At 35.9% G+C, this 26,965-nt stretch overlaps 1 protein-coding gene across 19 annotated transcripts in view; it reads left to right on the top strand.

The window, feature by feature from the left end:
- The window catches only part of NRXN1 (neurexin 1), a 1,136,768-nt gene that overhangs the window by 354,340 nt on the left and 755,463 nt on the right, over nucleotides 1-26,965 (top strand). The gene's annotated exons all lie outside the window — the stretch shown is intronic.

Raw genomic sequence — 26,965 nt, 5'->3', positions numbered from 1 at the left:
CTCTTGGTTTCAGCTCAGGTCATGATCTCATGGTTTGTTGGTTTGAGCCCCATGTCAGGCTCAGCGCTGACAGCATGGAGCCTCCTTGCGATTCTCCCTCTCTCCCTCTCTCTCTCTCTGCCCCTCCCCTGCTCTCTCTCCCTTTCTCAAAATAAAGATATTTTTTTTTAAGGAGGACAAAAATGGACTGCATGAGCCACAAATAAATAAGGCATACATGGAGGGAACTGAAGGAGTGCTCTGACTGTTGCTAAGCCATCAACATGAAGTCAAATACATTTGGGAGCCCCTCAGGCTATCCTCAGAGATAGCATTAGACACAAGGAAAGGGACTTTCGGTAGGGCATCTGATTGGAGCATTATCTTGAAAAAGATGAAGTGAAGTAGATAACTTAATACATGTGAAAAGTTAGTTTTGGGCAAAAATCTCAGGTTTTTCCAAGATCATCTCCTTCTCACCTGGCCAGCAGTCTGTTATAAGAGGTAAAGATACAATTCTGAGACATTCCAACAGGAAACCATATATTTTACCTGTTATTCCCAACTTTCATTCTTCTAAACCTTCCCTCCATCTTTATATAAAGAAGACTAGGACCTCTAGTTATCAAGGGAAGATTTTGATCTTCACAATTTCCTGAAGATTTAGATGAGAGTCCTTGAGTATTGTCCCACTCAATTTCTTTGCTTCTGGAGGGTCTTCTCATCTTCTCTTGCCTGTATCTTGTTAATATTATCGGTCTCTCCTGTAGAGAAATACTTTGAAATGAAATGCAGAAATATTCTACCAATTTAAAAAGCAACCCCAACCCTAAAGGGGTTGCCTGAAATGTAGAATTAAGCGAAAAAAGCTTCTGCATATCCAAACTAACTTTCACAAAAACTCCACATTAAAAACATGTATTTTATTTCTTAATGCCTCACTCTGAGCCATATTGACGTTTATTCAGCATGCCATTCTTAATGAGCCTGGTTATCTGGTTTCCCAGCCCACAACAGATTAGAAACAGCAAAGGAGAAGATGAGAAGAGGGACAATGACACCCGAAGTGACAGCTGAAAGCTTGACATTGAGGGAGGAGAAAGAAAAACGATACGGTAGGCATAGAACTATATAACCATATGGTACAATAATGAATGTTCACCAAGATGACCTCTGAGTTGTCAAGGGGAAAAGAAAAAGATAATATTATGTTTAGAAATATCTATGCAAGAAGGCAGGAAGCCAGTGCTTAATACATGTTATAAAGATTTCCATCTAAAATTTAGGTTTTAAGTGGGCATAAGCTTTAGGTGCATGGAAAATTCAGTTCTCCAGAACTGCTCTTTCCCAGGAAATACCCAGATAAATGAGGTGTTACTAATCTCCTCTGTAAATACCCTACTGATTTTCTCCTACAATTTGGCCATAAATAGTCTCACTACTCACTGGTTTTCAGCAGTTATCTTGTTATAGGACAAAACAAACCTAACACAATTCTAATGAAAGATGTTTTCTTTTTCCATTCACTGCTAAGCATTTGAGTTCTAAGTTGATGCAATTGATAAGTCACATACCAACTACCTACTTATGGAAATATTAAGAGTCTTGCATCTTCCTCCCAACACTGACTTCAGAGAATTGAATTGAAGGTTAAGTGCAGGGTTTCATTTTTACCAAACTCAACAAAATAGCTGCTGGCACTCTGTGGACATTAATTCTCATTTACATGCATAATACAAAAGATGCCCTGACCTAATCAACCCATCGCTGTGCATTTTGATGCATCTCTGGAGAGAGAGAGTCCTTGTCTCATTGACTTGGCAACAGTCCCTACCAGTGACCTTTAATGCTATATACTCTCCCTGGAGAGGGAATTGAGATGTGATGGACATAGCAGAAACAAGACCTTTCCACGAAATCGGATTTGAAAGCATGATTGTTGTTGGATGTCTATTCTTCCTTGTAGTTTTAATGCGGTTTTATGTAGCATTTTATAGATTGTGTGTTTTTTTAATTGCTTCCATTTGTTAAATAAGACAAGCAGCAGTATTTTTGAAGATGGGACAGAGGACCAAGTGGGATTATTTTTTGTGAGTCAGGCTGGCATGATCTTATAGTGACAAAATTACCTTTTATTTATGTAAAATAATGTTTTTTTCCCCTGTGGGAGCTCCTCTTAGGCCCAAGGAATGTGAAAAGATTTCACTTCAATTTCCGGTTTAGCATCAACTAGTTACATATAATAAGGTGGTAGTAGAGGACTCTGGCCAATGAAACATTGTAGCACTTCCCAGAATCCTATGTGGGTATGAATATATGGTTTCAATTCATTTTAGAAACCTAAACTGCTATAACTCTGGGTGGTATAATGTAGGTTCTGGATTCAGGAATTGTCTGTTCCTATCTGATTAATCTTTGTTATCTCCAGACCAGTAGCTATCTACCGCCTTTCTAACATGATTTGGAAACACATTTTTTTTTTCTTGAAATGTTCTATTGGCTATATAGTTCCTATAGTAGAAGCAAGTAAATCCAAGACCTCACAAAAGAGTGAAATGGATCATATTTGTCTTTGTTACACCAAGGCAGTCTGTTCTAAGAGTTCACTCTCCACTCCTATCTTTTTTTTTAATTTTTTTGTAAATACTAGCCATCTCATACTCTATTTTGATCATAATAAACCCAGCCCTGAGGAAACTAGCTCAGACATTATTCTTTATAAGATGTAAATGACCAATAAAGAATGGACTTCAGAATCAAATGCCTGGCAGGTGATGTAGATGAGTGGAGACAACTGGATGTGAGATGACAGGAAGAAACAATCTGAATCAGAGAGTGGCTGTCCCATCCAACTTGCCATTGAAACCCACCTAGTTTCTATTACACAGGAACGAATACCCAACAAGACTAAGTATTTTGATTTTTCAAGAAATAACAGAAATCTAAATGTTTATTTGAAACTTAACATTTATAATTTTGGGCAACCACTTTTTTGTTTGCTTGCTTGCTAGATGTGGACGATTATGAAGATTCAACTTTAAACAAATAGTGTATTTCTAGTTGTGGAACTGCAGGCATCAGAAACAAAGGAGGAAGGAATTTGAGGGGGAGAAGACATAAGTACCTCCAAGCCCCTGAAATTATACTTTAGAGAAAGCCTGTGAACTTTCAAGACTATCTTTAGAAGCGAGATTTGTATCTTTGGGTTGGTCTAATTTAAGTGTGGGAGAAAAGCAGAACACAGAAGAGCATGATACTAGGTATGCAGCCCCTAATGATGACATTACAAATACAGAGATGTTAAAACAAACCTGCAATCATTTTTCAAATGCAAAAGAAACATTGGTGTTTACTGACACAAAGACCATAAGTTTTACTCTTTCTGCAGCTGCTTTTAGGTCATAAATAAGAAAATGTAGCAAGTTGTTCAAGTAGTATTTTAAATAAGATACTGTTAGGGATGCTTGGGTGGCTCAGTCTGTTGAGGATCTTATCTGACTCTTGGTTTCGGCCCAAGTCGTGATCTCATGGTTCCTGGGTTTGAGCCCCACATTGGGCTATGTGCTGACAGTTGGGGGGCCTGCTTGGGATTCTCTCTCTCCCTCTCTCTCTCTCTGCCCCTCCCCTGCTGGTGCGCTCTCTCTCTCAAAAATAAATAAACATTAAATAAGATACTGACAGAATAAAACAAAGTTAGGAATATTAATTGTAAATGGAATTGAGGGGAAAAAAAGAAAAGACTGCTGTGGTTAACTCAGTCCTGAACTTAATGGGTTTTATACTAGCTGTAGGAGGTTGGGAATGGAAGTAAAGGCATGGAAGTGACAAATGAACATAATGTTCAAACGACAAATGTTCAAATGAACACAAAGAATGAAAAAACTCAGGTGACTCAGAGTTTTGAAACTGTAGCAATGAAGACAATGTTGGTGTCAAGAAACAAGTTTGTGAGACAGAAAATGATTATCATTTTGGTCCCATCAGGTTGGAAAGAATAGAATATCTAGACAGATGCCAAAAAGACCATGTAAAGTGAGTAGTGATGTACAAGAGATATTGGACAGTTGTCAATGTGTCTATCTCAGCCCCACAGAATGATTATGTTCTTAATGTTTAGAAAGAAGAGTTAAGGGGCAAAGAATGAAAAAAGAATATCAAGGAAAACAGTGAAGCTAGAATCTTAAAAAATTAAGGCAGAATAAAGTGAATTAAGATAATAATAAACCTTTTTAAGTGAGGTGTTCATTTTCAGAACATAAAAAACTAGTTTCACTCATCCTTAAGAATGAAACAAACCAAAATTAAACCCATTTATAAAAACTTTGTAATGTATAATAATTCTTAGAAATTTATATTTCAAAAAAAGTGTCTTCCCATTTTTGATGCTTTTATTATTTAATGGTCTAGTTCTCATCTAAGATCCAGAGTCCAAATTCTCCAATTCATGTTCTGTTCACATCTGTCAACAAGGTTGAAGGAAAATTCCCAACATTCTCCAAGAAAAAAGTAATATGTAAGTTAAGAATTTCATAATTTCATGAAAATTAAACATGCCAATTTATTATTATCTAAAATAATGTAGAGGAAACTTGAAACAAAATGGGATTTCAAGGTTTTCCCTTAGCAATTTAGTGTGAACATAAACTGAGGAAAGACCATATCTCTGAGCATGTCTTAATCTGCATAATGACATATATTAAGTGACCTGTGAAGTAGCTTAGGGCTTATCAATAGGTGTCAATTCAGGATTGCCTTGAAGGCCGGAAGAGACAACTCAACAGTAATAAAACAGAAACCACCCAATATTATGCATTTTGTTGCTCAATTTTTCTAAGCTTTCAAGAAAGCATTTTTACAGAATTATTGTAAAATTATCCTTCATGTTTAAAAGTTAGTTTAAAAATACAATTAATTATAAAGTTCAGCCATAAGGATGCATTTTTTTTTTGCTAAGTAGTATACTATACTGGAGTTTGATGAGATTTTCAGAGGTAGGAGTGGTGGTTACCTGAAAGAAGAGGAAATTCAGTACATGAATGGATGCATGGGTACATGTAATAACCATCTGATACCATTAAAGAAGATTGTTTTATAAAATGAGCTTTCCAGATAACGAATTCTTTCTAGTTTATGCAGTATAAGTTTTTTTTTCATTTTTACCATTTTGAAAGTGATACACATTTCCCACCTTGTTAAATGGAACCCACTAACGTAACTTAACCTCTTTTTTGAATACTCAAGGTCATCATGAACATGAATCACTGTACTTTGCTACAGTACAGCGATTCCGTGGGGGTTGCTGAGGTGTGTAAAGCTTGTTTGGCCTGCCGCTAAGCGGCTATGCTTTCCAAGTTCCTGCATCTATCTTTTGTAATTCATTTTTCAAAATCCTCCTTCTTTATTAAGAGAGCAGTTACGTGTGGTTATCATCAGTGTGCCTGCTTCTTGAAGCCACTTCCATGCCAGAGTTGCTGGAGGCTGGCACGTTAAATAGCACAGAATGTAGAATTGTGTCAAAGATAATACTAACAGATTACCAAGGAGATTCTAAAGAGTCCTTCCATGTACAGAGTGAATACACTTCTGTGAAGAAGTGTGTAGTAGTAGCTTTTGGACACTTTATTTGCTTTCTGATTCTTACCCATGTTCTGGAAAGTTAGGATTGCTAGATAAACACCTTCAAGATAAATGTGATCTGTGTACACAGAACAACCCAAGGCTGTCTCTTTTATATTATTGAAGCACACTGTCCTTAGTAGGCCTTCAATGGCTGGTGAATAAGTATGTATTTAGGTCTGTAACTACATCTGAATATAGACATATATGCATATATATATATATATATATATATGCAAAACTTGTGTATAAACATGTTACTGTATGTGAGGCTACATTATAAAATAGTGAGGTCACTCCCCCTAAAAGCCCCATAATTAATACAGATATTTAAGTGAATAAAATATATATGTAAGCTTTATTTTTTAAAGTTATTCCTGAATTACTGAGATTACTTTTGTTCCTTTCCTAGACCTTAGAACAGGCCACGTACTATGTCACGGTGTCTTGCTAAACCCTTGGAAATATTTGCTACTGAAAACTATAATCCACGTCAGCCTGTGTAATTATCTCCTGATACAGAGAACAATGTGGCATGTGACAATGACCTGCTTTGGTTTTAATCTTCATGCCTTTGGAATGACATCAAGCTCTGACACTGTTAAATGCTTAAAATTAGTATCTTTAGTGCCCTCACCTATGCCAACCAAGGCATGGCACTTCTAATCTCCTTCTCCTTTAATTTTAACAAGCCAAAGATGTTTAGCACCATAATTTTGAGACTGTTACCAGCACTTTGTGTTGAAAGTCATTTCTCACCTTTTAAAAAGTAGGAAGAGATTGGATGCCATAAGTGAACAAGAGTAATTTATAGATGGATTGGCTGTACATTATAAGTAACTGGGCAAAAGATTTATGGAGATTTTCTTGGAGAAAAAAAAAAACCTATATCGTTCTTTGTAGATAGAAAGATGCTCCTTAGTCATTGTCATCAATCTGGGTAATTTATTGGGACATATACATGGTCTTACCTGGTTCACAGGTAGACGTACTATACTAGACAAACAGTTTTAGGACATGGAAAAGGCAAATTAATTAATCTAAGTGAGAATTCGAACTTGTGGCCTTGATACTGTGTTCTAACTTACAAATTAACAGGCCTTGTACTTATTTAATGGCTAGCAGCTACTATTTATTGGTTCTTGCCCTGTGTCAGAACTGTGATTATATTTTATATATCATCCTATTTGATCCTCCCCCAAATTCTACAAGTTGATATCAGCCCCTATTTTATAGATGAGGCAGCTTGAGGTTTGGAAAGATAAGGTGCCATGTTTAAGATCACACAGCTAATAAGTGTCAGAACACAGTTTTAATCATTGGCTGATTTCCAGCCATAAGGTAAATGTGACCATGTTCAGTGAATAAAATCTATGTAAACATTGTTGACTTAACGTCAAATCACTTACTTTGATTAGTTATAAAAACGGCATGGCTGCCGCGTACCAATATTTATTGCCATCCAGTGGTTCAAGAAAGCTAAGCTCCTATTCCCCTTTTTCCGCCAAGTCTTTGTGCTTGGTGGGCTAAAGAAGAAGGGTTAAACTTACTTAACACTAGAATATTGCATCTGGATTATTGTTTACTAATTTCTATTTAGCATTTTTTTCTTACTATTGTCTACTAGAACATACATTAATTAGTATTTACTAGAATCTTTGTAACATAAAAATCTGCTGATGAGATCAATAGTTCATTTGTGCCTAAGTAGAGTCAAAGTTCATCATTCCAGACCTCTCTGTATGACTTGGGACCCCAGGATGCTTTTCTGTGCCCACTGAATACTATTTTATTTCAGTTCTTTTTGCTCTTGTCCTCCAGAGTAGGATGGCCTGTACCTGGCCTGACTCCCAAAATGGAAGTAACAGACCACAGATTATTTTGTTCCTTGTAAGATTTAGTTCTGATTTTTTTTAACGTTTATTTATCTTTGAGAGATAGAGCTCAAGAGGGGAAGGGGCAGAGAGAAAGGGAGACAGAGGATCTGAGGCAGGCTCCACACTGACAGCAGAGAGCCTGACACGGGGCTCGAACTCACAAACTGTGAGATCATGACCTGAATCCTTGGTTGATGGGGGGGGGGGGGGGAGGGAGGGGAGGGGAGGTAATGGGTATTGAAGAGGGCATCTTTTGGGATGAGCACTGGGTGTTGTATGGAAACCAGTTTGACAATAAATTTCATATATTAAAAAAAAAAAGTCGAATGCTTAAATCGATGGAGCCACCCAGGCACCCCAGTTCTAATTGTTTTCTTAAAAGAAGTCAAGGTCATTTCCATTTCTACTTGGCCTAGTCTTCTGAGAAATTAATTTATGCTTCGTAAACATTAGAAAGATAGGTATTGATTAAAAAAAAGGGGGGCGAAGCAACATGGTTTTTGCACATTTTCTTGTTGGTGGTGGTCATTTCATGCACTTAAAATGTGACAGACAATGTAAAAGTCAATTGCCCCAAGGGACCCATGTGTCTTTTTTTTCATATCTTTACTGTAGGCTAAAGTAGTCTTCAACATAGTTCTTTGGGTTTGCAAGAGGCATTGATAGAGGCACTGATAAAGAAGCAGGGTGTGTGTATTTGTGTGTGTATATATCTATCTATCTATATATTTATAAATATATATATTTATATGTATAAATTTCTAATATTGCAACAGTAACATTGTATATACACATATATACATACATATATATGTGTATGTGTATATATATGTGTATGTGTATATATATGTATGTGTATGTGTATATATATACATATATATACACATATATATGTATGTGTATATGTGTATATACAATGTTACTGTTGCAATATTAGAAATTTAAATGCTGTAAGATGTACTGAACTTCCTGTATCCTAACACAGATCTCCATGTTCTAGTGGGAGATAGCTAAGAGTGTCATTGTATTCAAAATGCTGCCCAGCAATTTGAGAATTAGAAGACAGAAGTTTTAATCCTAGAAGATTATCCCTTTTTTCCACTACATGCTTAATTTTTCTTTTATTTTTTAACTGAGCTTTTTCTAAAGTCACCCAAAAAGGAAATTTATTTTCTTATAGCAAACTCTTTTGATATCTGCTAATTTCTGCCTTATTCTAAAACAATATCCATTACACAAAGGCCATGCAATATCCTTGGTAACATTGTGTAGGTTATTAGTTTAAAAATAAAAATTAAAAAAAAATTGAGGGGCGTCTGGGTGGCTTAGTTGGTTAAGCATCCAACTTCGGCTCAGGTCATGATCTCATGTTTCGTGGGTTCAAGTCCCACATCGGGCTTTGCTCTCAGAGCAAAAACTGACTTTGGATCCTCTGTCTCCCTCTCTCTCTGTCTTTCTCTGTCTCTGTTTCTCTGTCTCTCTCTCTGTCTCTCAAAACTAAATAATTTTTTTTTTAATTGGTGTCTTCCCGGTCTTAGGGGAGACACTTGAAAACATCTATTTGACAGGGAGCACCTGGGTGACTCGGTTGGTTAAGCGCCTCTTGGTTTCTGCTCATGTCATGATCTAATGTTTGTGGGTTCCAGCCCCTCATCAGACTCTGCACTGACAATGCAGAACCTGCTTGGGATTCTGTCTCCCTCTCTCTGCCCCTCCCCTGCTCGCTTTCTGTCTCTCTCTCTCTCAAAAATGAATAAATATTTTTTTAAAAAGGAAAGGAATCATTTCACTAAAATTTTGGATTTTCATTCATACATTTGATCTTATATCAACATCATAGTGATGTTTCACTTGAACTTCATTTTACCTGTATCTATAGTCTATTTTCTTTACTGAAAGACATAAATCTTACCTGATATCATTAATTTTTTTTCAAATTTTAAAGCTAAGTCATATCTGAATTGAATTCTTCATAGGTTTTTACAGGGTGCTTAGAGTGGGTTGGATAATGTATTTGATAAAAAAGAAAAATCATAATCAATTCAGAAAGTATTTTTTTCTTTTCACATACCTAGGCATTAGGTACATCACTTTTATATATTCATTGCACTATTTGTATATTTAAGAAAAAATAATGGATGTTATATTAACTTTTACGTTAATTTCTTTTTTTTTCTTTTTTTTTTATAAGTTAGGTGACCTTGGTTTTTTTTTTTTTAACGTTTATTTATCTTTGAGACAGAGAGAGACAGAGCATGAATGGGGGAGGGTCAGAGAGAGGGAGACACAGAATCTGAAACAGGTTCCAGGCTCTGAGCTGTCAGCACAGAGCCTGACGTGGGGCTCGAACTCACAGACCGCGAGATCATGACCTGAGCTGAAGTCAGCCGCTTAACCGACTGAGCCACCCAGGCGCCCCTAAGTTAATTTCAAACAAATTAAAATAAGTTAAATTTTAAACAAAATAGGTTGAGGGGTTTCATGAGATGATGTTCAGAGGCTGTATAGCTTATAGGATAGGATGTTAAACAGGAAGCAAAAGTCCTGATTCTAACACTTGCCAACAATATTACTCAGGATCAGTTAATTGATCTTATAAGATGAATGTTCTTCATATGTATTGGTTTATCAGTAAAGTGAAGATAGCTTTATTAAACATTTGAATTTTGGTGAGGTTCATGTAAGTCAAATGAAGGAATTTATTTCACAGTATCTTACTACTTTCGATTCTCAATGGTCAGCAGAGAATAATAGCAGATCATCTCTAGTTGACTTTGATGTGTGGTTTGAGCTTTGTTCTAGTGTACTTGGGAGTTTGTAATATCTCCAAGTAGTGAAACTGTACTCTGGAAGAGCTAAAACATTTTTAGCTTTTATTCCTTACCTATATAATTCAACCTTTTCCTCTTCTTGCTTTCATGCTAAAAACAGAAAACATTACTTCTTGTTCTTTGATTCTGTGTAGTGTATTTGTCTGCTGGCTTGGTAATGATCATCTGAATGAGAGAGGACCTCAGTCCCTGCCCCATACTCAGAGAACCCTCCCAAAGGTTGCTTCCTCATGCTCTAAAACTATTCCATCATCTTAGTCCCTGCTTGGTATCCACTTGTTATTTCACTCCTTCTTGGGAATCTGCCATTCTAATTGTCTCCTGCCAGTAAAGCATTTTGGTGAAGGAAATATCAATGTGGCCACTGCCCCAGTTCATAACAAGTATGTGTCTACACATCCCCCAAGAGCTACCAATCTCCAGGCTCCAGAGTGGCACCACATCTTATAATAAGTAGATAACTCCTTCTTTTCCAACTGTGGACCTCCATTGATTATTTAAATGTCTGATGCTGCTCTTTGTGGCCCATAGTCTCACATACACACTTTTGAATCACTCTAAAGGCCATCCTTTTAGGGGCTAAAACCAGTAAAATGAACCTCATGGATTCCAATTCATTCTCCTCCATTATTCTGCTCGATTCCCCCACCTCCACTTCTTCTCTGGCTTTCTCTCTCCTATCATCATTAGCATCATCATCATCATCACCCTCATCATCATCTCATGCATACCATATGGTCCTGAGTTGAGACAGTGGAAGAGAAGAGAATGTTCTCTGCACTAGCAACAAATAAAAAAAAATGTCTCAGGGAGGATTAACATATAGAATTTAAAAGGTCTTCTGGGAAAAGAGGCTCTAGGGTTACCAGGTCATCAAAGGTTCAAATTTTAAAAGGTGCTGAGAACTTGAAAACAAGATTTGCCAGTGCTAGTCAGTGAATGGTTGAAGGCAGATTCATAATAGTTGATTCCAGTTAAAGCATGTAAAATTAATATATAGTCACTCAGAAAGGACTTACTTTTACTTAATTTTTGTATTTTCCATGATAGCTGTACTGCATTTTTACAAGGATGTCATTTAGAATAATAGGATACTTTCTAAAGATTTTCAGTAACCAACCATAAAATTCATTTAAATTGCTTAAAGAACTTTCTTTTGCATGTGAAATAAAACTTAAACGGTAATGTAGCCTTGTGCATTCATGTTATATTAATACAAACAATGCTTGATGATAATGTGTTGTTGAACTTGCCCCACAAATCTGTCCTGTCAAAGAAAACACCAGATGCAATGCTTAGAATGATGACTTGATAAAATTAGATTCGTTGGGCAGAAAAGAAAATGGGATGCTCTAAATAAATGTCATTAGCAGTTGGAAGGATGGAAGCAAATTATTCTGATAATATCTCAGACCCTTACCCAATTGACAGTTTTTAAAAAGGTATTTTGGGTATTAAAGGAGATGGTAGAATTAAGGGGGAAAAACATATGAAGGAAAAGTTAGTATTCATGAATATGGCTTATGGAATACATCTTATTAGCCATGATTCTAAATGATTCTGAATTGGCATTAAAAAGTGGAAGGGAGGGGGTGTGTGCCTAGGAGGCTCAGTTGGTTAAGCATCTGATCCTTGATTTTAGCTCAGGTCATGATCTCAGGGTTCATGAGACTGAGCCCCATGTCAGTCTCAGTGCAGAGTCTGCTTGGGATTCTCTCTCTCCCTCTCCCTGCCCCTCTCCCCTGCTCTCTCTCTCTCCCTCTCCCTAAAATAATAATTAAAAAAAGTAGAAGGTGATTTGCACAAATACCAAAGAAAACATTAATAATAAATCTCTTGTGGTGTACTCCATGTGCACAAAGCAAAGGTGGGCTTGAGAATGGAAGTGTGGGAGAGGAAAACTGCTTTTCCAGATATTGATCTGAGAAGGGGAATATCCATTTATAATTTTGTCTTCGTCTGGGGTTTTCTTTCCATGTAAATTCTCATGGCCTAGATACCAGCATTTAACAAAGAAACAATTGTCTTTTGTACATGCTTGGAAATACATTTTCAGAAAGTCCAGTCTAGTCATTCAGCCAGTTGAGGTAAGAAAATAATCAATTAATTCAGTGGAGAGTTCTCCAAACCTATTGAATTACCTAAATTGATTGTCTGTGTGACTGAATTAGGCCAGTAAATTTAGTCAAAACTGTAGACTTTGCAACGGAGTGCTAACACAAAAACCTTGAGTTGGCAAAAGAGATTGAAATACAGTGGAGTTTCTTAGAGAGTGTCGGGAAATAGGAAGGCCAATTTAAGACTTGTATCCTTAAGTTACAATACAACTTATTCCAGAGTCTTTCAATAGCCTGCACATAGACATTGCCAAAGATAAATTCTGGAAGAGAGTGTCAATTATACATTGGCTGTTGAAAACTCTTTGAAATTCTGACCATGAGATTCTTCACAGAGCTAGACAAAAAGTGTGTGGGAATGTCCCAAACCAGCTGTTCCCTGTGCTTTTTCCTGCCTAGAATGTACTATTTCTAAAGGCATAGACTTTTAACAAGAGCGTTTCAAAAAGAGAAGTCTGAAGGAGATACATAAGCTCTCATGCCCTTTTGTGGCTTATTATACATACAGTTCATGTTTATTGGGTAGCAAAGGATTGCTGTAATGAAAACAGTGGTTAACAATGGTCTGCCCTCTGCCCTGTTATTCAGGAATGGCCCCACATTTATTTATAGCTCACTGGTCTCCAAAACAAACCCTTCTTTTAGTCACATTTGCGACTTCATGGCCTTTAACACCTGGTATCAAACAATGGTTCAATGTTTTTACATGTAATTTTAAAATTAATGAATGCTGAATGGATGGATGAATGAATTGTATCAGATTTATGATGGCTTCTTGTTTCTTCTTTATTTCAAAGCTTAACCTCTTTTTAAAGCCTCAGCATGTAGCCTAAATGCTCCAGGCCCAGTTGAACTTTCCCTTTTTTGAAACCCTTTAGCACTTGCATGCCCTTACCAATGGTATAATAATACTAAGTACTATTATTATCAGAGCTAATACTAAGTGGTTAGCATGTGCACAGCACTGCCTGAAGCACATTGTATGTTATTATCTCACAACAGCTAGTGAAGTAGACACAAATATCATTACACTGTAAAGATGAGAAAATTAATGCTCAGAGAGAGTATTTTGCCCAATATGACATAGCTAGTATCTAGCAGAATGGAGAATCAAGCCCAAACCATCTACTCTAACACTTAGATTTTTAACCACTAAACTGTATTGCCTTCTGTGTGGGGACTTACCTCTGATTGTTTTTTTAGTGCACATTTTGTCTTCCTGGCTAGATCTTAAGCTTCTTAATTCTGTCTTTCTCCTGCACAGTTTCTTTGATAGATTTAACCACAGTACAGGTCACTAAAACAGGTTTGATTTATTAATTATGGATATTCTTGGCTAATATACTTCTTTTCATTTAATTATTGTTCTGGCAAGACTTCTTAAAATTCAGATTTCTCAAAGAATGATATGATGGAGTTCCAGAACTAAAGTGTATTTATGCCATGTTAGTTCTAAACCTGGAGTAACCGTATGACAAAAATTATTCATGGTTTCATTGGTGAATTTTTCACATGATGTATAAATATTGCTTATTGGCATCACATTGGAATAGCTTGAGTTAACTTATTTCACTGTTGTCCAAAAGGGATCTTTGAGTTTATCATGACTTCACTGGCCAAATGCAAATGCTTATTTTCTTGTAATTATGCTGCTTATTTATACAGACAAGCCAAATTTGGTGGATTTCCTGATACAGCATAAATTTAACTATGTTTTCCAAAAGGAGTGGTAGTCTCACACACAACAAATTAAATCATTCCTGAAATCTCTCTGTTTCTGTTATTGACTAGTAGCCCAAATTACTCAAGCAGCCTGTTAGAAGCAAATGGTATTGCCAATCAATTTAAAAAATCTATTGATTCCCAAAATAGCATTTGTGTTTTACAGGATTGCTGGGCTATTTTATTTCTTTCTTCCATAGCTAGTCTTTTCCATTTCAAATGCAGCACATCTAAAATTAAACTCATTATCTTTGCTCCAAAACCTATCCCTCTTCTTTTATTTTCTCCCCGTTTAACTGGGCCACCATTCATCTGAGCCAAAAACCTGCAAACCATTCCCAACTTTTACCTCTCTCTCATCTGCAAGTATAAGTGATCACAAAATTCTACTCTCCATTTCAAAATGCTCTCAAGTCTCTCCCCATTTCACTACTATGACTAGCCTTACCATTTCTTGCCTCAACTATTGTAATAGTCTCTCTGCTGACCTCTCTGACCTGTATTTTGCTTCTTTTCCGTTTTCCACACTTAGTAAAACTCAAAAGTGATTATTTTACTCCCATTTAGACAATTACTCCATATATCCCCTATGACCTAAGAGTAAATGCCAAACTTCATGGCAGAGTGGAGAAAACCTATTTGATTGGCTTCAGCCTACCTAAGACATCTGCCTCTACCCTACGCTCCAGCCATCTAGTCTGGAGGACCTGGCAATTCTTCACCAGAGCCTTACTGTTTTAGGCCTCAATGCTTTCATTCAAGCTGTGTGTTCTCTAAGAAAATACCTCTGTCCATTCTACTTTTTTTCCTTCCAGACTACATTTTCAAGAGTTCCTGTCTCTTCTCTAGGTACCACTATATCTTGTACACATCCTTCTTAAGGCTTTTATTACACATTATTATAATTAGTTATTTATCTGTCTGCCTTTTCTACTAGTTGACAGCTTTTGAAGATGGTGCTCTCTGCCTTTCTGATCACTGTGTACTCTGATAAATAATAACCATTTTATTAGTGTTGAATAAATGGGTTCATTTCTTCTTCATATGCTGGTGTTTTCCAACAGATCACTTTTTCTGTAAAATTTATTGGTTATGGATTTTCCTGCAAAATAAAACAGTATAGAACAGACCTCTCTGAAGCATGCTGATGAGCTTGCACATCCAGCCATGATTCCTGTACTTCCCAATGTAAACATCTTCTGGGGGCAGTATTGAAGACTAATTGCCTTTTGTAGTCTACATTGAATTAGGGAGCTCATTGTGTTTTTTACATTCATTTCCACCTGAAGAGAAAAATTAAGCACCATAACACCACATTGGAGGCATTGCTATAAAGTACAACTGAGAAGGCATTGGCTTTGTATTATTTCCATTCAAATACATGTATGTTTTTACAACAGCACTTCTTTTGCTAGTATTGGTAGAAAAACAAATGAGTTTCAAACATTTCCATTTTTAAAAAGCTTCAAAAACATCATTTCTAAAATAATAAATTGCTGTTAAAAATGTATCCAGATAACCTGGTCTGTAATAGAAATGCATTTTTAAGCATCTAACCTCAGGCAAGTCTGAGAGCTAAGAGCTATCACGCTTTCTAAACTACCCTCAGTTTTAATTATTGTCAATCTCTTCAATTGATGTTCTTTCAAGAGTCACATTGTGTACTTTTACCATCTACTTTGTAACATATACAGATATGTATAGGTTAAAAAATACCAACTAAATAAACAGTTTATTTTCTAATTCAATCAATCATAAGCAAATGATGGTTACATTGATTAGATGTGATCTAAATGTGTTGTTTTGCAAATATAAAGATATTTTTGAATTACAATTTTGAATTATAAGTGAATTATAAGTATAAAAAACATGTTTGATTTAATAGATGATTTCTAAGAGGTTTTCATGAAAAAGAAATTTATGAAAAAGTGTCACTAAAGTTAGCCATCTGAAATGTATTCAGTAAATTTAAAGGATAATAATAAAATAAGTTTTCTAATAAATATTATGAAAAATGTACAGGATTTTATCCACAGCAGCACTAGGAGTTTCAACTGAATACCATTTTGGCTGCACTTATTGACTTTTCTCAAAAGTCTATTAAGCAAACTATTTTATTCACATTTTATTCGAAAGAATACTGAAATGAGAGGGGGAATAAAACTTCAGAGAGGATGATTATAACACTGAATTTCAAAACTTGTTGTCTTAAGACCTCTATAATGAATTCTGTACTCTTCCTCTAGGGAGTCAAGTTCAATTTAAAATTGTATAACAAGTTCAACAAGCATATGACTCCTCTTGACCACAGCAATTAAAGACCAAGAGGTTGTTCTTTGTAGAAGAACAAAGGTATAGCCACTTTTTAATGAAATCATGTTTTTAGATTAACTTGAGCAATTACATTTCACTTAAAAAGAAAAATGATTCGTAAGAAATTTGTAATGGACTAACTTTGAACTGTATTTCTTTAACATTAATGGTTGAAGGTGTAGCTTATGGCTTATAGACCAAAAGAGCAATACAAATCTTTGAATTGCTGTTTGATACGTCAAATTATTTAAATTCCTACATTATGCTCTATGAATAGTCGATGGAGGTTAATGGCTATTATAGCAAATTATGATTAGATATCTTTTCAAAATTGATCAATCATTCAGAGTTATAGATCATCTTAAATAGATTTATTCTCATTGATTTCTACATATATTTTATACATTAGGTTAGGAGCTAAGTTGAATATTTAAAACTCAGAGAACTGAAAACTAAAAAAGGAATCAGATGAAATGTAAGAACAACAGAAGATACACAAATAGTGTTAAATTCTAACGAGCATGTTCTGTTGCCTTTTTTTAGTTTGGTTATTCCTATAATGAAATTGGATGGAAAAAAATCCAATTTTTCTCCAGTTTTATCACATCTATAGCTATAATGTGCTTACTGGCAGCTTAAATTCTGTTACTTTAACAAAATGGCAAAAAATACTGATGGTCAAAATATACTGCTGAATTAGCAAAGCTCCACTTAACCATTAGTTCTTTATTTTTGTACTTAAAATGCAACATCATATTGAAATACAAAAGCTTTTTCCCAAGGCCAGCATGCTTTCCTCCACAATAAATTACACTCCAGGTTCTCACTATTGATAACATATATTTAGTTACAATATGTGCATGCAATAAGCAAAAATTGATTTGTGTGACTTGAGGCATAGTGAATATTTAATAAATTTGGTGTAATGAATATTTATCATCAGGAGAAAGAAATGATTTGAAAATAATAAGATTGATAATATAAGTCAAGAAGGGTATCAGGTAATGTATTGTTTCACTGTATTTAGCAACTGGAAAATCTAAAATTTAGCTATCAGAGTGGGAAAAAATCGTGTATTGTTTTCTGTACAAATAGCCAAATAGATTAAAAATGAAAAGACTCTATTAAGTTTCTCATACAATATGCAGAACATAAAGTATTATTAATATTCTCTATCATTACTTGTTTTTTAGAGCAATGTGGAAAATCTTGTGCTCAAGAGAAATTCCCTGACATTTGTTTGCATTGTCAGGGTGGAAAGAAGAAAAGAAAAGAAAAGAAAAGAAAAGAAAAGAAAAGAAAAGAAAAGAAAAGAAAAGAGGAAAGGAAAGGAAAGGAAAGGAAAGGAAAGAGAGGGATGGAGGGAGGGAGGGAGGAAGGAAGGGAGGTAAGGTGGCAGGGAGGGAGGAAGGAAGAAAGACAATAAATCTAAGATCTATAAGCAATCAGATCTTTTTATAAATAGTTCAGTTATATATTCTGACTTACAAAAAAATGCCTTTAAAGCCGACAAAATCCACAGATGGATGCTAAAATTACTGAGCACAAGTTTAAGAGAAAAAGAATATTTGCATAGTCTCAAAGTGTCTCCCCCAGGGTATTTATTAACTACAAAGGGAAAAATAATAACTTTTATAGTGCAGAAATACAGCAGACACTAACCAAACCAAATCATCCAAATTAAAATCACCAGTCATAAGACACAGTAACGTAATTTACTCTCAGATATAATGCACCAAGAAGAGTGTGTTACTTCTGGAATATTCTTGCAAACATGCATAACCTCACCTTAATCACGAGAAGACATCAGACAAACCCCAATTGAAGAACATTCTACAAAATGAGTGTTCAGTACTCTTCAAGTATCTAAGTCCTTCATCCCAAGGGGACTAAGGAGACATAGCAATGAGATGTAAGGTGGAATCCTAGATTGAATTCTGGCCCGGGATAAGGAAAAACTGGTAAAATCTAAATAAAATATTTAATTTGGCTAAAGTGTTGAACCAAGATTACTTTCTTTTGATAATTGTCCTAGGATAATGTAAGATATGAATGTGAGGAAACATCAAGTGAAGAGCGTACAATAATTCTCTGTATTATCTTTGCAGTTCTTTAAAATTATTTCCAAGTGTTTTAAATCCAAGTTACTCTCTTTTTTTAAGTTTATTTATTTTGAGAGAGAGAGAGCACGAGTGGGGGAGGGACAGAGAAAGAAGGAGCGAGAGAGAATCCCAAGCAAGTTCTGCACTGTCAGCACAGAGCCTGATGATACAGGGCTCGAACTCACAAACCGTGAGATCATGACCTGAGCAGAAATCAAGAGTCGGTCCTTCAACCGAGTGAGCCACCCAGGTACCCTTAAATCCAAGTTATTCTTATACTGTTGTTTACCTTATGGTAAAAACATAAGTTCATAACCATGTCTCATTAAAATATATTATAATGGAAAAAATAGCATTGAAGGTTTTGAAGAGCATTTGTAAATTTTCGTTTTTGTTAATAAAGAAATGATTACTCAATTAATATACAAATTTGAACAGCCTTCTACATGATCTTACAGAAAACTTATGGAACATGCATGACCCAGCAATAGCACTGCTAGGAATTTACCCAAGGGATACAGGAGTGCTGATAACATAGGGGCACTTGTACCCCAGTGTTTATAGCAGTACTTTCAGCAATAGCCAAATTATGCAAAGAACCTAAATGTCCATCAACTGATGAATGGATAAGAAATTGTGGTTTATATACACAATGGAATACTACATGGCAATGAGAAAGAATGAAATCTGGCCTTTTATAGCAACGTGGATGGAACTGGAGAGTGTTACGCTAAGTGAATTAAGTCATAGAGAGAAAGACAGATACCATATGTTTTCACTCCTATGTGGATCCTGAGAAACTTAACGGAAGACCATGGGGGACAGGAAGGAAAAAAAAAAGGGTTAGAGAGGGAGGGAGCCAAACCATAAGAGACTCTTAAAAACTGAGAACAGGGCGCCTGGATGGCTCAGTCGGTTAAGCGTCCAACTTCGGCCCAGGTCACGATCTCAAGGTTTGTGAGTTCGAGCCTCACATCGGGCTCTGTGCCCACAGCTCAGAGCCTGGAGCCTGCTTTGGATTCTGTGTCTCCCTCTCTCTCTGTCCCTCCCCTGCTCATGCACTCTCACTCTCTCTCTCAAAAATAAATAAACATTAAAAAAAAAAAAACTGAGAACAAACTGAGGGTTGGTGGGGGGGGTGGGAGGGAGGGGAGGGTGGGTGAGGGGTATTGAGGAGGGCACCTGTTGGGACGAGCACTGGGTGTGGTATGGAAACCAATTTGACAATAAATTTCATATTAAAAAAAAAAGAAAGAAAGTAAACTTATGGAACATGCTTGATGTTTTCTTAGCCTCAACTAATCTGTAGGAATTGGGTAGAAGGAGAAAACATCTGCAATTATTCTTAAGCTGTATGGTGCTATATTCTTCTTAAAACTAATATTTTCCTTTGATAAATTCATAAAGATAGGATAAACTTAAAAATAACAATTGAATACAGTAAGACAATGCTGACCATAGGTATATGAAGTTATTGTTAAAACTTTAATTTGTTCAGAACAAAATTAGCTGTTCTAGTTCACATTGTCTTTTGAAATAGCTCAGAAAATTATGCTAGCAGCAAACCTCTGGTGAGATGGTTCTAAATTGAAGTGTGGTTGATTTAGTGTGTTTTAGTAACAATGGGCAAGACAATGTACTTTTCTGTGGAATCACTATTTGTGTTTCAGTGTCTCTACCTGTAACCTGAAGTTGCTCTTTTAGTTTACATGGATTCTACTCTGGGGAACCATGGTGACATGTTTGACGATGGATAGGGGATAGAATTTTTTTTAAATCATTATTAGAAGAACTATTTTATTATATAGTATTTTAATCAAGTGGCATTAAGTGTCATGCACAAGAATTGTCATGAAACTTGCAATAGCTATATTGTCCAATTTCTCAGCTCTAATTAAGTGATTATTTAACAATTATACTATATCTCCAAATGAGGACAATAAATGGTAATTATAGAAGCATCTTGTAAAGCTTAAAATATCATACAAAAAGATGATTTATTCCTATTTGTATTTTTATACTGCTCTTTATTTCTATTATAATAATTATTTTGGGAAACAGAGATCTTCTCTGAAAGCTTTTAGGGATTTTCAACAGCCTTAAACAGCCTTAGAACATAAAGTTCAATCTCCCTCGTTTTGTAACAACTTCCAAATATCTCATTGCTATGTCATTTATTAATCATCTGAACCTTACTGTGTTCCAGGTCTAATGGCTGTCACAGGGGACAAAAGTGACAGTGGGCCTCTCTTTTAGGAGCTCACAGCTTAGTTCCGCACACCTATTTCTTGATATTTCTCTGGATGAGCCCTATTTTGTGACTAGCTGGACACACTCTTTCCTGATGGCTGCCATTCCCTCCCTTCCATTTCCTGCTTAGATGTCCTTCTCCCCAGTTCCCACACACCCCATAAAGTCAGTCACCCAGAGGTGCTGCATCCCCTGACCAGTGCAGTCCTCATCAATCTCTTCATGTCCATGCTGACAAACTCAGCTTGCACTTCCTGTGTGAGTCAGTATGTCCAGGTTTGGGTCTGTCACTTTGGCCTCCCAACAAGAGTGTCAGCAATCCTAGCATGGACCCACACTGTCCTTCCCTGTCTTTGCCTTTCTACCAACAACTGTGGGACCCGTACCGAACCGATTTTATCTTAATTTGTGGAAAAGTGCACCAGTATATGAGTCCTTCCGCCAAACTTGAATGTGTTTTATTTGACTTTTCTTCCCTTTACCTCTCCCTTCCTTTCTAGCACCCCAAAAGAAAACTCTTCATTATGAAATTCCCTCCTGAAATCCCTTTCTCATGCTGGTATAATTCTACAGCATGCAGCCAATGATAGGCTTGTCTTGTGATGAGGAGGATGCCTAATTCCTATGCTCTCAAGGCTTGTTTGCTTTACAGCCTTTTTCATATCACGATGCCCAAAGAAAATGATTATACATACATACATATATACACCCACTGTAGAGCCCAATGCAGGGCTTGAACTCACAACCCTGAGATCAAGACCTGAGTTGAGATCAAGAGTTGGATGTTTAACTGACTAAGCCACCCAGATGACTCAAAAAATGATAATATTTGAATGGCACACTGATATGAACAGGAATCCATGTGTTCCTGGCTCGCCCTGCTGTTCCAGGACAGGGCTATATCACAGCCTATACCATATCCCAGTTACTAGTATAACCCAGTTCACTGCACTAATTAACTGTACAAGGTGATTACAGGGCAGCATTTGTTCTCAAATTCTATAAGCAATATATTTCCTTTTTCCCTGATGTGTGATGTGCAGTTATTCCTTTTATGTTGATTTCTGGAGACTTCTGTGTAAGACTTGAGGATATCCTGCAGTGGTGGTTAAATAGGTTTGTAGACTGTGAAACAAGCAAACAAAAATTGTCCACACATTGACTCCCATTATTCAACTATTTTGAGCCATTCACTTAAGCTCAGACAAAATAACACTGGTTAAGCAGGGACTGCTTGAGACATCCCACTTCTATTTCTCTATTTTCATTGTCCCACATAGCTCATCATCATGAAAGCTTCATGAAAACACCGACAAGACACTAGATTGCCTAATCAAATATAGTCCTGGATAGCAGTAAACAGAGCCCTCTGTTAGAAGAGGGAAGTTGAGATGGTAGACACTGTGTTGACTACTAGGGATGGCATATATCCAAAAATTTTTGTAGTTCCCATTTTTTTTTCCCTGGAAGATATCTTATTACTCAAGGATAAATTGCCATTATATGGGTAATGTATAGAATTCTTACTTGATTCAAGGCACTTTGTTAGATCAGACACAATATCAAATGTAAATATTTTCTAAAATTATATTTTTTCTGAAAATTATTATGTACATAACGACAAAGATGGTAGTAAATTTTGTAGATGAGACATAGCTAGCTTTAGAATATGGTTTCAGAACTATGGGAACTTTTAACTTGATGGAATAATAAGATATACAGAGATGCAATAATAACTAGGTATACAAGGCTAATTAGGGATTACACTACAGCCATAAATGGTAAAAGAGGGAATACAGTGTTTTAAAGAAAGAAGATCTCATTTGTAACCAGAGATGATAGGGAAGGTTTCTCAGAGAAGTTAAAATTTGAGCTGAGCCCTGCAAGATGAACATGAGGGAAAAATTCAGAGCTCAGATTAGGTTTAGCAGGGTACATACACCTCGGTACACTTTGTTTTTAAACCCCATTTACATGGTATTCCATCTTCATTCTTAAACATTAGCCAAATAACCAGCCCTGTGAGTCAGTATTCACATAATACAGCTTCAGGGCAATTGAAAAACTGAAACAAACTAACAGTATCTTTCTCAGTCTATGAACATATATAACCAATATTGTGTCCTTCTAATAATTTGAAGCCATTTGTTCACCCAGTGCTTTTTGTAACACTTTCTACATGTTAATAGTAGAAGCTCTCAGTTATTTTACATCTCTGAAGATAGCAATTAGGAAATGATCCCTGATGAATAGGAAACCATGCTGATAACTTGGCGGTTGAGAGCATCATCTGGAAAAGAAAAGTGCTGTTTACTTGACAGAGTTAAATTTCCAAAAAAAGGAAAGAACTTGATTTAATTCTTTCTGGATTTTTCTATAGTTCACATTTATAGGTTTTGTGGTTTTTTTTTGTTTTTTGTTTTTGGTTGTTATTGTTTTAGAACAAAAGCACAAGTTTATAAATGATTAAAATATTCCAATTGCTTTTGAAGAATGAAGAAATACTGCATAAAAAGGCAAATTATTAAAGTAAATGACAAATTATTTTTCCTTGGCTATTTGAAGGCAAAATGAGTTTGCTTCACACTAGTTACATAGCCTTCTCCTTCATATACCTTCACCATGGCGCCCACATGTCCTTTAAACCTAGAAGCTCTAAGTTTGTTAAATTGTCTTAAAAAATTATTATCTTACCCTCTTGACCATGGATACTATTTACCTTGTTTGGCCTAGGATGCTGGGTCAGTAGTAAAATATTGAAACAACTGTTACCATTAACGCTGAAAGTGGTTCTATTATTTTAGTTACATGATCTATTCAGAATGACAAAGCTTTTTACCTTTTATCTATAGCGTGCTACTTTTTATTTCCGTAATTTATGATCTTTAAGCGTGTGTGTGTGTGTGTGTATATATATATATATATATATATATATATATATATATATGGGAGTATTAATACTTTGTCTTTCCAAATAAATTGCCTTAGGCCTAGTTGGCTCAAAGTACCCATTTTCCTGATTGGAAACTAAGATTTAGTCAGAAGTAATACCAAGAGAAAAAATAAAAGAAGTATCAGTTTATGACATGCAAAAAAGAATTACAGAGTAAGATATCAGCCTTATAAATAATGCTGACAAAATCATTTATTCCTATGAAGCAGATAAGGCATATATTGTCATGCTCATACCAAGTGTTAGCAAGGGTATGAAAGAACAGGAACTCTTACACACTACTAATGGGAGTGTAAAATGATACAGCCACTTTGGAAAATGGTTTGGCAGATTCCTAGAAAGATACCTGCCATACAATCAGCGTTTCATTCCTCAGCATTTGTTCATGAGAAATGAAAGCTTACTTGACTACAATGACTTGTAGTAAACGCTTGAATGTTCATAGCCACTTCAACCGTAAGAGTAAAACTAGAAACAGCCAAAGTGTCCATCAACAAGTGGATGGATAAACAGTGATATATCTATATATTGCAATATTTATAAGCAATAGAAAGAAATTAAGTTTTGATACACATAATAACACGGGGGATCTCAAAATAATTATTCCAAGTGACTTTATCAGTCAAGGTCCTCCAGAGAAAAGGAATCAATAAGTTATATAGATATAGATAGGGTTATATAAGAGAATACTTATTATGAGAATTGGCTCACATAGTTATGGAGGCCAAGATACATCGCTGTTTGCCATCTGCAAGTTGGAGAACAAAGAAAGCTATGGTATAATTCATTCTGAATCTGGAGTCCTGAGAACCAGGAGCTCCAATATCTGAGGGCATGAGAAAATAGATATCACAGCTCAAGAACAGAGAGAAGGAGGGGTGCTCGGGTGGTTCAGTCAGTTAAGCATCTGACTTTGGCTCAGGTCATGATCTTGCAGTTCATGGGTTCAAGCCCCACATCAGGGTCTGTGCTCACGGCTTGGAGCCTAGAGCCTGCTTAAGATTCTGTGTCTCCCTCTCTCTGTGCCCCTCCCCTGCTCGCACTCTGTCTCTCTCTTTTTCTCAAAAATAAATAAACATTAAAAAATTACCAAAAAAAGCACAGAGTAAAGAGAGAGAGAATTCATCCTTCCTCTGCCTTTTTGTTCTATTAGAGCCATCAAAGTATCATGCCTATCCACAGTCGTGGGGTCAATCTTCTTTACTCAGTTTAATTCCAATGCTAATCATTTGTGGAAACATCCTCACAGACACACCCAGGAATAATATTTTACCAGCTATCTAGGCATCCCTTAGCTCAATCAAGCTGACACATAAAATTAACCATCACAGTGACAGAAGCCAGACGATAAAAAGATTATATTCTGTATAATCTCGATTACATTAATCTGAGAAAATGCAAACTAATATACAGTGACAGAAAGCAGATCAATGGTTGCCTAGTGCCAAAAGGAAGGGTATAAAAGGTTACAAAGAGACAAGAAAACTTGTGGGTGATGGAAATATTCACTATCTTAACTATACTGATATTTTCATGAGGGTCAAGAAGCTAGTGTTTTGTTTTTAAAGAGGGAGGAAATTCAGTTATTTACTGGAAGAACTGCAAACAGAACCCAGGTCTCTGCCCTTTTGCACTACTAGGGGACACTGTAGGGTCCTGATGTTAAATTATATGATCCTGCCAATTATGGACTTAGAGTTGATTCAATTCTTAAATATCATTAGAAAGGAGGCTCACTTTCATTATACAGACCTCTCAAAATATAGCAAGATCAACCCCCTTTCCTATATACAAGGTTGTTATAGGTTGTGATCCTACCAATACAGAGCTCAAAATCTTTTGCAGAATTAGGTGAAGAGACTACAGAATCTGTGTTTCTCATTTTTTGTTTCATTAATTTATTCTAGCCTATTCAATCAGTGGAGAAAATTGTCAATAGGTTAGTTACTTGATTTGACAGAGTAGTAGAGAGATCTCATAAAAATCATTCCTTAATTAGTTAAATATACACAATTGAGATCTAGCTGCACCAAATAAATTAATTCTGATTGGGATTTATCAGTTAGAAATTTGAGGATCGATGAGTGCCTTGGTGGCTCAATAGATTAAGCATCTGACTCATGATTTTGGCTCAGATCATGATCTCATGGTTCAGTTCCTGTGATCAAGCCCTGCATCAGGGTCCAAGCTGGCAGTGTGGAGCCTGCTTGGGACAGTTTCTCTCTCCCTATCTCTCTGCACCTACCCTGCTCATGCTCTCTCTCTCTCTCTCTTCCCCTCTCCCCCTTTCTCTGGAAAGAAAGAAGGAAAGAAAGAAAAAGAAAGAAAGAAAGAAAGAAAGAAAGAAAGAAAGAAAGAAAGAAAGAAAAAGAAAGAAAGAAAGAAAGAAAGAAAGAGAGAAAGAGAGAAAGAAAGGAAGGAGGAAGGAAGGAAGGAAGGAAGGAAGACAGAAATTATTTCCACTGGCCTTCATATCTATTCAGAGTATCTTAAGGTATGATGGGGTCCACTCCTTATATCTCAGATATTAAAGTCTGTTTTATTATCTACTAGGAAAATAGTCAATCTACTGAATCTAGTACATGAAATTAGCATAATAATTAAAGTGTAACCTTTGTGTAGGTCACAAAAATTGTTTAATATCTTTATTCATCTGTGCATACTGAGAAAGAAAGTGGCCTGTGGAGATGCTAGTAAGCTGGGATCTATCAAAGCAAACATGTTATGTTAAAAGAACAAAGTTAATTATGCTTTCAGTGTATCACTTTTTTGATGCTGTAAAGGTTAACATGATTTATTTCTTTTCTTTCTTCAAAAAGCTTACATGTGAAAGAACCAAAAATTACATAAAAGTTTCTATCTGAAAGATAAGTATCTCTTTGCTTTTCATTAAGAATTATTGCTCTGCACAAAAGGTGATAGCATTTGGCTAATTTTCTTACAAAACAAGACTAAAATATATCTTACATATCTTATATATCTTACAGCTTCAGTTCTGTAGGAACACCAGCTCTTTTTAGCGTCATGTGAACCTTAAAGCTTTATCTCAGCTTCAGAGTGAATATTGAAGTATGTGATTTGGTTTCTAGGCTCAAAACGGTTTCTGGTTGAGACGAGATGGCTAGCTTCTCTATGTCCAAACAGTGGATGACATTGCACAAAACAAAATTAACTACAGACACTTTTCCTGTTAAATCTTCCGATA

This window comes from Prionailurus viverrinus, chromosome A3, assembly GCF_022837055.1.
Source record: "Prionailurus viverrinus isolate Anna chromosome A3, UM_Priviv_1.0, whole genome shotgun sequence".
Classification (NCBI taxonomy): domain Eukaryota; kingdom Metazoa; phylum Chordata; class Mammalia; order Carnivora; family Felidae; genus Prionailurus; species Prionailurus viverrinus.
This window is presented reverse-complemented; position numbering and strand designations above follow the sequence as displayed.